The sequence below is a fragment of the Lissotriton vulgaris genome, chromosome 5 (assembly GCF_964263255.1).
Source record: "Lissotriton vulgaris chromosome 5, aLisVul1.2, whole genome shotgun sequence".
Classification (NCBI taxonomy): Eukaryota; Metazoa; Chordata; class Amphibia; order Caudata; family Salamandridae; genus Lissotriton; species Lissotriton vulgaris.
In genome coordinates this window covers 1769944403-1769962274 of record NC_141693.1, presented here as the reverse complement: position 1 = coordinate 1769962274, position 17872 = coordinate 1769944403, and positions in this window count along the sequence as shown.

Here is a 17872-nt window from a genome sequence, read left to right as displayed (position 1 = left end):
AAATCTCGCGAAATGGAAGAAAAACAAATTTTGGAAAACTGAAAGCACTTAGCAGGTGCAAAAGTTCAACCTAATTTGTAACCATTCCCTGTAGTGCTTCCTGAGGTGCCCCTCCAGAGTTCAGTTGCCTACTTTCAACTATTCTGTGACCCTGCTTTGACCCTCAAAGCAGGGTCAGAGAATAGTTACAAGTATGGCACAATGCTCCTGTAAAAAAAACTGCAACTGGAAGGTCTTACAGCTAAGGAAGCAGGTGCCAGATTTGAAGCACAAATTCAGTGACACATTGACCAGCCCCAAATTAATTCATCTCAGTTGAGGCTGGGAAGGTGTGCTTTGCTTTCCCCCCATAATCTACAGTGGTGAACAAGAGGGTGGTAGTGGTGAACCAGAGGGTGCTGTGATAAACCAGAGGGGGACAGTGAGGATCCAGAGGGTGGCAGTGGCAAACCAGAGGGTGGCAGTGATGAACCAAAGGGTGGCAGGGATGAACCAGAGGACGGCAGCGATCAACCAGAGGGTGGCACTGATGAACCAGAGGGTGCTGTGATCAACCAGAGGCTGGCAGTGGTCAACCAGAGGGTGGCAGTGATGAACCAGAGGGTGCTGTGATCAACCAGTGGGGGACAGTGATGATCCAGAGGGTGGCATTGGCAAATGAGAGGGTGGCAGTGATGAACCAGAGGGTGGCAGTGATGAACCAGAGGGTGGCAGTGATGAACCAGAGGGTGGCAGTGATGAACCAGAGGGTGGCAGTGATCAACAAGAGGGTGCTGTGATAAACCAGAGGGGGACAGTGATGATCCAGAGGGTGGCAGTGGCAAACCAGAGGGTGGCAGTGATGAACCAGAGGGTGGCAGTGATGAACCAGAGGGTGGCAGGGATGAACCAGAGGATGGCAGTGATCAGCCAGAGGGTGGCAGTGATGAACCTGAGGGTGCTGTGATAAACCAGAGGGGGACAGTGATGATCCGTAGGGTGGCAGGGGCAAACCAGAGGGTGGCAGTGATGAACCAGAGGGTGGCAGTGATGAACCAGAGGGTGGCAGTGATCAATCAGTGGGTGGCAGTGATCAACCAGTGGGTGGCAGTGATGAACCAGAGAGTGCTGTGATAAACCAGAGGGGGACAGTGATGATCCAGAGGGTGGCAGTGGCAAACGAGAGGGTGGCAGTGATGAACCAGAGGGTGGCAGGGATGAACCAGAGGATGGCAGGGATCAACCAGAGGGTGGCAGTGATGAACCAGAGGGTGGCAGTGATGAACCAGAGGGGGACAGTGATGATCCAGGAGGTGGCATTGGAGAGCCAGTGGGTGGCAGTGATGAACCGGAGGGTGGCCGCGATGAACCACAGGGTCGCTAACAGGCTGGACACGTAGAAACATGGTTGCGTCCGTTGCGACCACACAAGTAAGTTCGCGTTCCCAAACTTTTACAAAACCCTCGCGAACTGGCAAAAACAGCAAATTCGCAAATTCGCAAATTTTGCGAATTGAGAGTTCGCAAATCCACAAAACGCGAATTCGCAAAATTCACCCATGCATAGTGCTAACCAAGGCAATGTAGTCGCCCCCCTCAGATTCATTACCTCTAGCAGTTCCTTTTTGTAAACCGAGTTCTGGGATGACCCACAAACGGCAGTACATAAGGGGCTTGAGTTTTAAGAAATCTAAAATTGCCATGAGCCCCAAGTCTAATCGGGGTGGGATTAGCGGACACCTCTTTGGGAGATTCAACAGGAGTCTTAAAAAGTTGTTCTCTACCGGTGTTAAATTCGCTGGACCAGAGTGGCCCCATAATTCAGCCCCATATGTAACCCCCACCCGCGCTTGAACCTTATAGATTTCAATGGCTGGGCTAATTGATTTCAGGGGGGACTTTGAGAAAACGTTCATAATCCCACCTGATGATTGGGACAATTTTAGGGATTTTTTTATGTGTTCGCCCCAATACATTGTATCCGTAATAGTAATCCCCCAAGAAGAGGAAACTTTTTCGAGGGGTTTTCCATATAAAAGGGGATTAGGGCGTGTACTCTTGGAACTATTAAATGCCATAAATTTAGTTTTCTGCAGGTTAATTTCTAGACCTCTGTTTTTGCAAACAAACTTCAAATTTGTTGAGAATCCTCTGTAGATCCATTGGTGATTTGGATATTAGCAAAGTATCGTCAGCAAACATCATTGCCGGGATCAGACGAGAGGCTAACTTTGGTGCATCAAGGTCTTTTTCGGCCAAAAGGGTATCTATTAAACCATTAATGTATAAACTAAAAAGAGTGGGAGCAAGGACACATCCTTGCCGGACCCCACGCTCAATCGGAATAGGGGCAGTTAACTCGCCATCCTTGCCAAACCGGATTTGCGCGAAATTGTTCTCATGTTGCCGTTTAATGAGGTGCAGTAAATATTGAGGGACCCCAGCTCATATAAAACTGACCACAGCTTTTCCCTTGGGACCAGGTCAAAAGCTGACCTCAGGTCCACAAATACTAAGAAAAGACTACCACCCTCCAGACGGACAGTTTTCCCGTACAGCAGCTGTAGTATAAGTACTTAGATCGTTTTTCCCTGAATCCAGCCTGCAAGAGGGACAAAATCACCTGTTCTTCCATCCAGGTTTGTAGCCTGAGTAGAAGAATACGCACAAAGATTTTTTGGGGAATATCAATTAGTTTGATAGGCCTGTAATTGCTTGGCAAGAGTGGGGAGCCTTTTTTAAAGATTGGGATTATTTCTGCACCCAGCCAGCTGGAAGGAATTCCCATGCCCTGTATTATTGCATTGAAAAGGCCCCAAAAATATGGGGCCCAGACAGCTGGTTCCCTGCTAAACAAACCTCCCGGGATTTTATCTAGGCCTGGCTCTTTACCTGGGGCTATTCTCATCAAGGCTCCCTTAATTTCATTTAGGCTTATGCTAATGCTAGTGCTGCAGTCTGGAAGGTGGTCAATAGGCTTTGGGCACGAGGAAGATGCGTCCCCAGAGTAGCAGCCTACAGATGGATCAATTGGCAGCGGGGCTTCCTTGGAGTAAAGGGTTTGGAAGTGTCCCGCCAGATCTCTTCACCCAAGTTCGGGTCTAACGATGTCTTGGGGCCAGAGCTATCAGAATTAACAACCCCCCAAAGGGTTCTGATATCCCTGTCCCCAGGGGATGTGCTCAGTGCATCCCACCGCTCCGTTTCCCACTCCTTTTTAGCTTTTAAGATTGACACCTTATATGCCTTCCTTGCTATTTTAATGTTCGGGCGATTTTTAATCTTGATTAGGGCAATTAAAGCTTTTTTGGCAGTACGACACTGGTCATTAAACCAGGCGTGAGAGTTCTTCCTAGGTAGGTGATTTGTCCGTTTTTGTGGGTAGAAAAAAGTCAAGGATACTTCACTTAATTTTGCATGGTTTTTTACCACCATCTCTAAGTCAAGACCTTCCCAACTTATGCCCATTGAATTGGATGCCACCATGAGGACAGGTATTAAGACTTCATACAAGGTGCTCAGTTTATCTTCTGAGTGACAGAAATGCGACCATCTCACTCTTCTCCTGCAATTAGAGAGGGTCAGGTTTCTGTCACTAAGATCAGCCTGGGGTGGGAATTTCCCTTGGTTAAATGATTTCATTTCTACAACTAATGCATGTTGGTCAGTTTCCGGTCGTGGGACAATTTTTAAAATCAGCGAGCCTATTCCAGGATTTTAAATCAATTATATTGTCTAGTAAAGAGCCATGATCGTTTCTATAAAAAGTAAGGCTACTGGATGAATCGGACAATGTTCTCCCATTACATGCTCTTAATGAATATTAAAAGCATAATAGCACATATGGTAATGCCAGGTTCACTTGATCTTGAAATGGGACATCCACTGCGGAGCAGAAAAATTAAAATCACAGTCCCAACAATTCGGAACAGAACCAGGGGACGACCTCCAAAAATGCTTCTGAGCACGGAGTGTATGCAGGATGGAATAACTCCAAAAACTCGCAAGTTAGTGCCATGTTGCAACTGTATCTCCAAAGAGGACCTTGGAACATGAAGATCAAACGTGTCCTTGGCAGATGTTAAGGCCACATCTTTCTGATATAGTAAGGCTTTCAGTTTGCTCAGAGCATTAAAGTGCACATTGGTAAGATTTATCAACAGCCAAAGCATTGCCTCCTTAACTGTACAGGGATGTGGAAACAGTACTTGTGTACAACAAGTGACCATGGAAGAAACCATCACCAAATAGGCAACCCCAGGCTTCATTCCACAGCAACTTTGACTATTCTGCATCAGGTAACTTCCATTAGATAACAGTCTGTAAGACTGACGTATCACAGTCGCTGGGGAACCTTTCTAGTAGCAATATAAGAGTGCCAGGGAAGCATTACAGGCCCCATGAAGTGAAACATCCTTGCATATTAAGGATCCACTTAAAGAATTCTCACAATCTAAACCGCTGAGAAAAACTTCAGTTTTCCTATTTCGACACGGAAATTTGAAAGTTAGTTCCCAATATTCATGTACAAACCCTCCCCCAATTCTTTGTAGCGACCCACTTGGTGGTATTGCAGACAGAACTGAAAATGAAATATCGAAATCTTCAGGGTGATGTACCCATGGATTATCCATTCCACAGATGGCGTTTCAGCAACAGTGAAAGGTAACTTTCTCTAGTTTTTCTATATGCAAACTAGTGTATCTTTCATCTTTTCATGTCATCAGTGTTTGCTGTTTTCGTAGTGTATGTAGTATCCAGCTCAATAGCATAATAGACCTAAGCTGTGACATATCTTGTTTAACAATGTCTATCGTTGATTGTTATGTGTCCTAAAGAGTACATTCCAGAGGATAAGTTGGTCATACTGTTGTCAACCACTGCTAGAGCCTTTTCTACATTGGCCAAGTCAATTTTATGCAAACTTTCAGAAGCCTCATGCTGAGAGACTTTCCATATTTCGTTGTATAAGGCATACAAAAAGCACTTTAATACGGGGTTTGAGGACCTAACAACAATTCCATGAGTTCCATGCTAAGCAACTTCAGTAACTGCAACACTGACAATGTGATCTACTTGTTGACTTGCCCATGCAAGAAAATGTATATTGTTATGACTACAAGAAAAGTGAGGCTCCTGGATATGCAACACACAGAATGTGATCTGAAATGCACAATTCTAGAAGTGTTAAAAAGGAGAGAAACCAATCTGGCTCATGCCCTCCATCTGGCTCATGCCCTCCATGTAGGAGAACAACGGTGGGTATATAGGCTGAATACCGCAAAAACCGGCCTGAATGATGACATTCCTTGGCTCCAAATGAACTGAAGAACAGTATTCACGAACACTATGGCAAGAGACTTACAGTCTGACATCAATGCCTGGTAGTTGAAATGATGCTTGACACCCATACCAATACAATTGGAATTACCTCCGTGCATCATTACCAGGCTACAAATGTTTTAAATGGAAATACATGCGATAGAACAGGTTCCGTTAGAGCGCAAGATCAAAATCGCCACAGAGCACGATTGTTTACAAACAGCTCGCGGGTGATGGCAGACATAACATACACACCCCGCAGCTCCCCCTCAGCCCATCACAAGCGGCATTTGTATATCATGGTTACCGTAGTTAATACAACAAGCCGGAACACGAGCCACACCACGTGGTCTTCGCAGGCCAATCATATTGGTTGTACGCCCGCAGCCCCCGCCGCAAACTACCACATAGCGGCAGATTTGTATCTTGGTTACCATAGCTAATATAACAATTAGGGACACGAGTCACACCACGAGGGTATCACAGGCCAATCACGTTAGTTATATGCGAAACCAGGCACGTCAGTCTAGTAACTACGTGACACCGGATACTGACTCACAGCACCTTTATGCGACAGAGCGCGAGTATATAGTAGCTCTGGCTCACACCCAGGTCCAGGTACATGAACGTATCAGGTAGTCTCCTGATCGGGTTTCTCCTAGACACAGGAAATTCGACGCCAATAGCAAGCGCACACACAGGTGCGGCTCCTTAACGACTAATGGTTCTCTTCCTGCTCAAGCCATGACTATAAAAACCGCCCACTGCCGAGCCACTTTAACATCGGGAGGCGGAGAGGCGCACATTGTAGGTGTTTAGACGGGAACGGTCTCGGCTATTGGTAAGTCCAGAAACTCTGCTCCAGTAAGGGTTCACGAGCTAATGATTGGTTTTCTGATCATTTAAATATGCTTTTAATCTAAACATTGACCATACATAGTGGGACTACAGGGACCTCATGAAACCCCCCCCCCCATGGGGCAAGTCGTCCTTCTTGAAGGGTAAGACATCTAATTTCAATCTCCCCAGCTTTCAGTATAATCACTGAGAATTGGGACTATTGCATCCCACAAACTAGAATGTGGATTGAAATATCTACAGACCAAATAGATTGATCACAAATAGTCAATAAATATGCAAAAAAAATTGTATATATCGTTACAGGTCCTAGGACCCAACCAGTGTAGAGTGACAGTGTTTACTCCCATAGAGTGGTACTGCCAAAACGTCGTTTGGGAAGATTGGAGCCCCTCCTTAATCTGGTCCTGACGAATGCCATGTACCCATAAGGACGAATGGCAGAAACATGTTGACCCCTTTTTAAAAAAAACTTCACAGCGATGATAGGATCCTTATTCACCGCACTTTCCATTTTAACCCCACACAGTTTACCTTCTGAATAAAAGGTCAATGGGTGTACTGTGATGGCTTTTAAAAATTTACCTTTTTTCACTTTGGGCCCCCACTCACTTAGAAGTGCATCCCTGTCTCCAGGTGCATGCCCGTCCTCCACCAAACGCGGTTTCTGGAGGGCGAGGACTGGCAGATGATGAAGCATGACACCTGGTGGTGTGTGATGCCAGTCTATCACTTTTTGTGAGATGCCCCACCATTACAAGGCATCTCACTCTATTTTGGTCTTAAGCTGGGAACGGTCTCTACTGTGTTTACTATAATTGATTTGAGGCTGACCCTCCACCTGCACCCTACTGCCTCTGGTTCCCTCCTCGGGCTATTGCTTGGGAAACTTTGTGGCTTCCCATTAGATAAGAGAGACAAGTGTTTCACCTGGCACAGCATTTAGGTTTTTAGCCAATCAAGGCAGTGGCGTCACTGGGGTTGGTGTCACCCGGTGCGGGTAACTCATGGTGTCACCCCCTCACGACTTACCGCATGGACCACCTGTCGGAAATGTACGGCGCTAGGTACTGTCTTACTCCCTCTAGCTCCCTCTCTCTCTCTGTCTTGCTCCCTCTAGCTCCCTCTCTCTGTTTTACTCCCTCTAGCTCCCTCTCTCTGTCTAGCTCTGTCTAGCTCCCTCTAGCTCCCTCTCTAGCTCCCTCTGTCTCCCTCTCTCTCTGTCTTACTCCCTCTAGCTCCCTCTCTCTCTGTCTTACTCCCTCTAGCTCCCTCTCTCTGTCTTGCCCCCTCTAGCTCCCTCTCTCACTGCTTCTAGCTCCCTCTCTCTGTCTTACTCCCTCTAGCTCCTGCTCTCTCTTACTCCCTCTAGCTCCTTCTCTCTCTTTTACTCCCTCAAGCTCCCTCTCTCTCTGTCTTGCTCCCTCTCTATGTTTTAGTCCCTCTAGCTCCCTCTCTCTCTCTGTCTTGCTCCCTCTAGCTCCCTCTCTCTGTCTTACTCCCTCTAACTTCCTCTCTCTCTGTCTTACTCCCTCTAGCCCCCTCTCTCTTACTCCCTCTAGCTCCTTCTCTCTCTCTTACTCCCTCTAGCCCCCTCTCTCTCTGTTTTGCTCCCTCTAGCTCTCTCTCTCTCTGTCTTACTCCCTCTAGCTCCCTTTCACTCTGTCTTGCTCCCTCTAGCTCCCTCTCTCTCTCTTACTCCCTCTCTGTCTAGCTCCCTCTCTCTCTGTCTTGCTCCCTCTAGCTCCCTCTGTCTTTCTCTCTTTGTCTTACTCCCTCTAGCTCCCTCTCTCTCTGTCTTACTCCCTCTAGCCCCCTCTCTCTCTGGCTTACTCCCTCTATCTCCCTCTCTCTGTCTAGCTCTCTCTAGCTCCCTCTATCTCTCTTACTCCATCTAGCTCCCTCTCCCTCTGTCTTGCTCCCTCTAGCTCCCTCTCTCTCTATCTTAATCCCTCTAGCTCCCTCTCTGTCTAGCTCCCTCTCTCTCTGTCTTACTCCCTCTAGCTCCCTCTCTCTTATTCCTATCGCTCCCTCTGTCTTGCTCCCTCTAGCTCCCTCTCTGTTTTACTCCCTCTGTCTCCCTCTCTCTCTGTCTTACTCCCTCTAGCCCCCTCTCTCTCTGTCTTACTCCCTCTAGCTCACTCTCCCTCTGTCTTACTCCCTCTAGCTCCCTCTCTCTGTCTTGCTCCCTCTAGCTCCCTCTCTGTTTTACTGCCTCTAGCTCCCTCTGTCTCCCTCTCTCCGTCTTACTCCCTCTAGCTCCCTCTCTCTCTGTCTTACTCCCTCTAGCTCCCTCTCTCTGTCTTACTCCCTCTAGCTCCCTCTCTGTCTTGCTCCCTCTAGCTATCTCTCTCTGTCTTGCTCCGTCTAGCTCCCTCTCTCTCTTACTCCCTCTAGCTCCCTCTCTCTCCGTCTTAGTCCCTCTAGCTCCCTCTCTGTCTTGCTCCCTCTATCTCCCTCTCTCTCTTACTCCCTCTAGCTCCCTCTCTCTGTCTTGCTCGCTCTAGCTCCCTCTAGCTCTCTCTCTCTGTCTTACTCCCTCTAGCTCCCTCTCACTCTGTCTTGCTCCCTCTAGCTCCCTCTCGCTCTCTTACTCCCTCAGTCTCCTTCTCCCTCTCTCTTGCTCCCTCTAGCTCCCTCTGTCTCTGTCTTACTCCCTCTAGCTCCCTCTCGCTTACTCTCTCTCGCTCCTCTGTCTTGCTCCCTCTAGCTCCCTCTCTATTTTACTCCCTCTAGCTCCCTCTGTCTCCCTCTCTGTCTTACTCCCACTAGCCCCCTCTCTCTCTGTATTACTCCCTCTAGCTCACTCTCCCTCTGTCTTACTCCCTCTAGCTCCCTCTCTCTGTCTTGCTCCTTCTCTCTGTTTTACTCCCTCTAGCTCCCTGTCTCCCTCTCTCTCTCTGTCTTACTCCCTCTAGCTCCCTCTCTCTCTGTCTCACTCCCTCTAGCTCCCTCTCTCTCGGTCTTACTCCCTCTAGCTCCCTCTCTCTTACTCCCTCTAGCTCCCTCTGTCTTGCTCCCTCTAGCTACCTCTCTCTGTCTTGCTCCCTCTAGCTCCCTCTCTCTCTGTCTTACTCCCTCTCTCTTACTCTCTCTCGCTCCTCTCTTGCTCCCTCTAGCTCCCTCTCTATTTTACTCCCTCTAGCTCCCTCTGTCTCCCTCTCTCTCTGTCTTACTCCCTCTAGCCCCCTCTCTCTCTGTCTTACTCCCTCTAGCTCACTCTCCCTCTGTCTTACTCCCTCTAGCTCCCTCTCTCTGTCTCACTCCCTCTAGCTCCCTCTCTCTCGGTCTTACTCCCTCTAGCTCCCTCTCTCTTACTCCCTCTAGCTCCCTCTGTCTTGCTCCCTCTAGCTACCTCTCTCTGTCTTGCTCTGTCTAGCTCCCTCTCTCTGTCTTACTCCCTCTAGCTCCCTCGCTCTCCGTCTTAGTCCCTCTAGCTCCCTCTCCCTGTCTTGCTCCCTCTAGCTCCCTCTCTCTCTCTTACTCCCTCTAGCTCCCTCTCTCTGTCTTGCTCGCTCTAGCTCCCTCTAGCTCTCTCTCTCTCTGTCTTACTCCCTCTAGCTCCCTCTCACTCTGTCTTACTCCCTCTAGCTCCCTCCGTCTCCCTCTCTCTGTCTTACTCCCTCTAGCTCCCTTTCTCTCTGTCTTACTCCCTCTAGCTCCCTCTCTCTCTGTTGTACTCCCTCTAGCGCCCTCTCTCTCTGTCTTCCTCTCTCTAGCTCCCTCTCTCTCTTACTCCCTCTAGCTCCCTCTCTCTGTCTTCCTCCCGCTAGCTCCCTCTCTCTGTCTTGCTTCCTCTGTCTCCCTCTCTCTCTGTCTTACTCCTTCTAGCTCCCTCTCTGTCTAGCTCCCTCTAGCTCCCTCTAGCTCTCTCTCTGTCTAGCTCCCTCTAGCTCCCTCTCTCTCTGTCTTACTCCCTCTAGCTCCCTCTCCCTGTCTAGCTCCTTCTCTCTCTCTGTCTTACTCCCTCTAGCTCCCTCTTTCTGCCTCTCTCTGTCTTACTCCCTCTAGCTCCCTCTCTCTCTGTCTTACTCCCTCTAGCTCCCTCTCTCTGTCTTGCTCCCTCTAGCTCCCTCTCTCTTATTCCCTCTAGCTCCCTCTCTCTCTGTCTTGCTTCCTCCAGCTCCCTTTCTCTCTATCTTACTCCATCTAGCTCCCTCTCTCTGTCTAGTTCCCTCTCTCTGTCTTACTGCCTCTAGCTCCCTCTGTCTCCCTCTCTCTGTCTTACTCCCTCTAGCTCCCTCTCTCTCTGTCTTTCTCACTCTAGCTCCCTCTCTCTCTGTCTTTCTCACTCTAGCTCTCTCTTTCTCTGTCTTACTCCCCTAGCTCCATCTCTCTCTCTGCCCTCGGCATACACGGACCAAGATGGGTGTGTCTGCAGAACTTGTCTGGAGGGACCAAGAAAGGGCTCTGGTGTTAAGGAAGGAGCTGTGGAGCTTAGAGAAAACGCCATCCTGCACATGGGGTTAAATACGCATCATAAAAGGGCCTGCCGAGTACCTAATCACGTGGGCACTTTGAGGGTGTTCCACTACCATCAGGGCTAAGTGCGAGACACTGCAAAGATGCGTAACCGGGCCAAGTGGACCCTTTGAAAGGGCTCTAATGGTCTCAGGGGCAGTGGGGTCATTGCTTAGGCAGCTTGAGGTGCGTACACTACAAAGGAGGCCCGTATCCTCACTGTCCATATACTTTCATCTGCTAAGTGCATTAAGGCAGAGACAGGGGAGGAAACGACACACTTCAAGGTTCTACTAGTAATAGCGCCGCTTAGACCTGGCCATTACTTACTTCTATCTCTCATTCGCTCGTCTCGGAATCACGTCACTGAGCTGCAGGGGGGTCTCCAGACTCTCCCACTGCTGCAATATGGATGTTTACACTGCCTGATGCGCGGGCGGCCCATGCTGAGAGTCAGTCATGGACAGGTGTGGGGCGCCGCGGTAATAATTACATTTTTAAACGCACCCTAGGCCCCGAGGCAGCAGAAGCTTGACTCTCTGCCTCTCTCCAGTTCCCCGCCACTTCTAATGACTTCCTTCCTGTGTTCTGGAGGCAGCCGGAATTGAGGTTCCAACATCCGATAATCCCCCCCTCGCCTCTGCTCTGTTGAGCTAAGGGCAGGAAGTCTTCAGTGATTGACAACCGCGCCGAGGGCCTGGGGTGCGCCGGGTCCGTCGCAGCGGCAGATTGCAACATTGTAGCATCTCATAGAGTCTCATAGGAGAGACAGATTTAACTGTGACTATCTGACGGAGCCAGCTGCTGTAGTAAGTCTGCAGCGCCGGGGAGCAGCATGGTGTCACCCATGTGAGGGTGTCACCCGGTGCGGTCCGCACCCCCCGCACCCCCTTAGTGACGCCACTGAATCAAGGCACAACTTCCCAACACCAAGTTGTCACCACCCAAGTGTTCAGACTGCACATACTGCATGATAGGCCCTCAATTTCATCTAGGAATTGTGCCTGACATTCGTTCGTTTCTACTAGGCAAACTAAACATTCCTTCCAATTGGAGTCTAACGAATTGTATATGCAATTTTGTAGCATGGTATCTAATGTATCCTAACTGTTTTGTAAACTGTTGCCAGTTTTTAAAATGTGCGATGTGGGAATTTGTGGGTGTTCAAATCCTACATCTTGGCCAATCCAAGACATGCTGCTTGTTTCACAGTTTTGTTCAGGAACACTATTTGTTGTAGTATTAATTTGGCATGCTCTAAACAAGGCCTCAGTTCCCTCAACCAATCAGTCTTTTGTCCCCCAAATTGATTTTTACATCAATGATGTTCCATCAGTGGAAAACCTGTTTGGACAGCTGGGAAAGCAGAAGTATATCAGCTTGGTGCCTGTTCGCATATATTTCTTTGCAGGTGATGGTGCAAGTCTGTAGTAACAAGAGGCAGGGTCGGATGGATCATCATATAACAACCGGGGTAAAAGGGTCTCAGGGAAGTTTAAAGACTCAACCTAGCTACGTCCCCTCCTAACATGAAATACTGAAAAAACCTGGGAGTCTAAAAAGAACTAAAATGTGTTCTAACAAGTGAAAAAACCAGTGGCCAGTACTAGGTAGCAAAGGAAGAATCCTTGTAAACTATTAACAAAGAGTGCATACGCCAACGCACATAGTCGCCAGCAACTGTAGGTGTATCCCAAATTATAAAGATGGATTCCCATCAAAGTCTTGTAAATGATCAATATTATCATTTGGTCATCCGATGGTAGGGATGGTAAGTCTCTAGATCATTGAGACACAGTCCAAACCCTCCATGAGGGATATCTCTCCAAAGTTGCTCGAAGACCATATGTTTGATCATAAAATGGGAACTAGTGCAGTGCAAAAAAGAAGTGAGTGAAAATAAAATGAATAGACAAAGGCAGCGAAGTAAACTTGAATAGCTGCCAGTGTCTTTCAGATTAAAACCAAGAACAGCGCAATTATAGCAGTTAAAACAAATAGCTGCTGCGGGGCCGACATGTTTCTGCCAAACGGGAATAAACTCCTAAGGCTTTCTTCAGGGCCTCTGTTCTAAATAGATCTTGCGACTGCAAAATGTGATACATTTGAATTTACAAACACAACTTATAAGTGAAAGAGAAGTGAAAAACCATAAAGGATATACACAACTATTCCTCTATGTTACTTGGTGTGTTGTTCACCTACAAAGATAAATGGTAACATCAGTGCATTGGACATAGCAACATAAAAGAAAATATTTGAAATTATATTTGACTCACCAGGGGATAGGACCTCACCTCACCTGGACCGTGCTAAGGATGGAGGAGGCCACGCGCTAGAAGGCAAGGAAAAAAGGGAGCTAGATCTAGCAACAAGAGGAATGACCTTCCTAGTTGTACATAGTACTCTGCTACCTATTCCTTTACCAAACTTTCCATATATCGTGAAAGCTCACTATCAAAAAACTCATCCACCCCTCACTCGGAGGCAGTCTCACATTAATAATTGTAACCACTCAGATATACCACTTGTGTCTAGCAAGAGTAACAGACACTTAGCTCCTTACCTCTCCGTCGTTGCCTCGGAACTAAATCTGAGTCTGGGGGAGGCAACGAGGAGAGGAAGGGGAAGGGATTGGATCATACCCAGAAAAGTAAGCAAACTTCTGTGCAGATGTTTTTTAACTTCCCCGTAGTGGTATAGGGCATTGTTCCCATGGAGTATAATTGGAAACAGCGCGTGGAATACTTGTTTTATGCAGAAAAGAATGACCGTAATGTTGAAAACAAAACATTTAATCATAATTAGATGTACCTTTGTGCAATTTATTAGAAGAGAACACAGTACAATGCTCTAAATCTTCTAGCATTATATCAATGTACCAATCCTCAGAAACAGTACAAAGGGTAATACAATGATCTTTTAAACCGGTATAGAATTTGCAAAAGTTCTGTCGGGCCATTCACATCATACAATACCCTATCTCAAAGAATCTGATCAGGAACTGGAACAGCTGAAATGTTCACCAGGGAAAGGTCTCTGTTCTCGGTGTGAAGACAAATGTGTTTTAAGAGCCAAGTTCACCAGTTGTACTGCAGAGCATTCTGAGAGATAGTATCCATTCAGAATTAGGAAAAAGACTGACAAAACCAATCAAAAGGACCAGGAAAAGCGAAGAAATTGTAATCCAAAGATGTATCGATGGAGAAACAAAATGTCCTTTTAAGCCAAAGATAGAAGACACAAACTTTCAGGTATAGTGTCCACACCTGTGCTGCTGATAAATTATCAATGTTAGGACGTGGTGTGTATCCAGCTGAGACTAACCATGTCACTCCCTTATTGCTAACGGGACCGAGTTGAACGTTTTCTGTTGTGTGTGGTAGGGTGCCTTTAAACCAATGTATATGTTCTTAGTATGTGAGTGGTATTTCTATTTCTACGTAAGGTGTACAATTTTCTGGTATCTCACCCTCATTGTAGGTGTGAAACACCCAAGTGTTATCTGCAGCCAGAAATGTAACCCAAGAATAGAATACCTCTGCCCTATGTGCTTTCTGAGCCTCAACCACAAAGGTGACATCTCCACCCGCAAGTCTGCAGTTCACATCAATTTTGAGTCCTCTATCTTCAAACGTTATTGTAAATGAATATACAGAGTTGGTAACACAATGGGAATAGATCCTTTGAAAAGCTCAAGGATGAAACAACCTACAGCCAATATATAGGGGTTACCTACTTAGCTGAGGAGGATGGTTCCTACCACCACCACAGACGTCTCTACAGCTAGGTATTAAGTAGCAGTCTGTGAGAAAGCATGATAGAACTACTCCGGCGATCCATTAAATAAGAACCAATTCTACCAACATTGGCGGTACCATGTGATGTAGTTTTCACTTCCCAGTAGGAACCGCACGTTTGTTGGGCAACAAACTTTAGGATTGTAGCAGACCGATTCCGAGCACCCCCTCAGGATATGTTGTTGCATCAGCCAGCTAGCTCACAGTACTACCATACGTATCCCTAAAGCTGGAAAAACCATCTATTAAGACTGAGAAACCCAGGCAAAATTTAAATTCTAATCGGGAAAATAAATTTAGATGTCCCAGATGTGGAAGTGAAAGACATGGACCTAATCACCCAAACTGTTTTGCTAAAAGTACTGTTTGTAGAAACTGTGGTAAGAAAGGTCATTATGCTAGGATGTGTAAGAACAACAAAGTTAATTTTGTAGATGAAGAAGAAGAATACTCTCAGAATTCTATTTATTGCATTACTGATTCGCTGGATGATGTTGTTAACGGAGTGAATCAAGTTGACGATGATATTGTGGTCATGCCCTCTTGTGACATTCACATTGCCAACAAGGTTGTTCCTGTGCTAGCTGATTCTTGTTCTTTGTACACCCTTATAAGTGATAAATTCTGGTTCTCAAATTTTGATGGGAACAAGATCAAGTTTTTGAATCCGGACATTAATCCTGTGGGGTATGCTAAACAAAAGATTGATTTGATTGGTTACTCCATCCAGACCATCGCTTTTAAGGGTAGAGAAACAGTTGGTAAAGTCTATGTTGCGGAAAGGGGGGATAATCTTTTGGGCTGGCGTCAAAGGAACCTGGGTATTACCTTACATCCCAATGCTCCAGAACAAGTTATATTGGTCTCTCACCTTGGAGATTTTTCTGACATTTTCGAAAGATTTCCAGAAGTGTTCAGTGATGTTTTGGGTCTTCTGAAAGGATTCAAGCATAAGATTATTTTGAAAGGGAATGCAAAACCTGTTGTGCACAAAGTTAGGAAGGTGCCAAATCTTATGATAAAACCTCTCCAAGATGAAATTCATAGGTTGTTGAAGTTGGGTGTGGTGGAGGAAATTCAATGCTCAGAATGGCTTGCACCAATTGTTTTGGCACCTAAGGACAAGGGTACCAAGATTAGGATGCGTGTAGACCTCAGGAGTCTAAATGGTTCAATTTGGGTGACAGGCAGCCTTTGCCAAATATTAATGAGATTTTGACTAGGTTGGGTGGTGCTACTATTTTTAGTGTTATGGACTTGTCTGCGGCGTATCACCAAGTCTTGTTGGATGAAGAATCTAGGCATCTAACGTCGTTTGTGACTCCTATTGGTGCTTATAGATTTATCAGGATGCCTTTTGGGCTGGCCAGTGCTGCTGCTTGATTTCAGAGGGTCATGAAGAATGTCTTATCGGGTATTGATTCTGTTTTATTCTTCCAGGATGACATTCTTGTGTATGGCAGGGATATTGACAGGCATGATGATGTTCTTTTTTGTGTTTTAGCAAGGCTCAAGAAATCTTGTCTTACTTTGAAACGTGAAAAATGCAAGTTCAGAGTCAAATCAGTATCCTATTTAGGGCACAACATATCTGGGGAAGGTATCAGTGCTAAAATTGATTTGGCAGAGGCCATTCTTGAAGCTCAACCCCCTTCTAACAAAGATCAAGTAAAGCCTTTTAATGGTTTGTCTGAATATTACTCTAAATTTATCCCTAACTTTGCCAGTGTTATGCAGCCTATTAGACTGCTTTTAAAGAAGGGCGCGGTTTTCAATTGGGACAAAGAATGCTCATTAGCTTTTGAAACTGTTAAGTCTCAGATTGCAAAGATGCCAACGTTGGGGCATTTTGATGTACACAGGAAAACAATTCTGTCCACTGATGCGAGCTTACGTGGTTTGGGAGCTGTTCTTTCTCAGTTGGTGGATGGTTCAGAGAAGGTCATTGGTTTTGCCTCACGTTCTCTGAAGGCATCCATGTGGACTTCACATCTTCAGGCCTTACTTATTTGCACCAAGTTTGAAGGGCCCACTCTGTGGCAACAATCTTTTGGTGGGAGCTTAGATATTCTATCCAAGTAGCAATCTGTGGCTAATAAAGGCAACCGGACATTCCCGGACCCCCTCATTGGATCGGGCAAGGACTGATCAACAACTGACCTGACAGAATATTTCGGGGTTAGCAAATGCAATCTTTTCCTTGGCAGCAGGTGCTAAATAAGCTCTGAGTAGTCACTTGTAATATTAAAAATACACAGATACTGATTTGCGCACATTGTGTACACCAGCTCATCAGCAGGGGAGCTAAATTTGTTTTCTGTATCCCAGATGGTCATGGTTCATGCTAAAGTGCACACCCTTCTTTGGGTACTAGTGTGATTGGACTACCCATGGACTACAAGAGCACTTAATCACTCAAACGCCCAACATCTTGGCCACCTCTCCCAGGATGGTCTCTTGGACCCAGTCTGACAACCTATATCATTTGGATTTCACTTTCAAACTACCCCCGGTATGTCATGTAAGCAGAAGATTGGAGTCAACTCTGCGGTGAGTAAGAATAGGTGGACAACCACCTTAGCCCTTCCCTACACTCCATCTGTTTAGGAGCTAAGTCAGGGGCAAGTCTTACCTGGGAGAGGATCACTCTCCTCCTTTAACTCTTCTGTCATTGCCAAGATGTTAACAGTGTAGTCTCTGAGGTATGACTTAACCTGCTTCACAAGCTGCACTGGTGTCAACCACGTTATTGAAATCTGATCTTTTTGACCTCCGTATAAGCACCACTCCATTTGCTCTCCAAATCTTGAGTTAAAGATTGGCTTCAGCAACAATACTTTCCGCCCCTCTTGGTACACCGCATTGACTTTGTCATACAGATCCTTAATCCGCTCTTGGTTGGCTTTCTGAGACACAAAACACAGGCCACCACGTTAAGCTTTGGATACTTAGGGATATCTTTCCAGAACTCCCCAAGGACCCTGACCAAAATTAATGGACCTCTAATAGGATGCCCAAAAAGAAGCTCAAAATGGCTAAATCCTAATCTCAACTCTGGTATTTCGCTGTAGGTGAAGAAGACACAAACAGCAATCCAATTTCCTCCATGGTGTGTTGAAAAGCAGCAAGTTTCTCCAGCTTGCCCCTACTTTGCCCTCAAGGGTAAAGAAAATGGAATATTTGTTGCGTTTATGTGCCACTGATCTAGAAAATCTGACCCTGGAGAAGATTACCAGGAGGGCCCTCACCACTACCTTGGAAGGGGTACTTCCTCAGGGGTACCTGGTGGCATGGTCCATCACATTTAATATATATTTAGCTTGAAGCAGATGGGATCTAGATAGTCCAACTCCAATGTCTACATTTGCAAAGGGCACACCAACCACAGGTAGAGGCACTATATGTGGGACTGACATCTAACCTTGCTACTTACTAGACATGTTTCTGTAGAA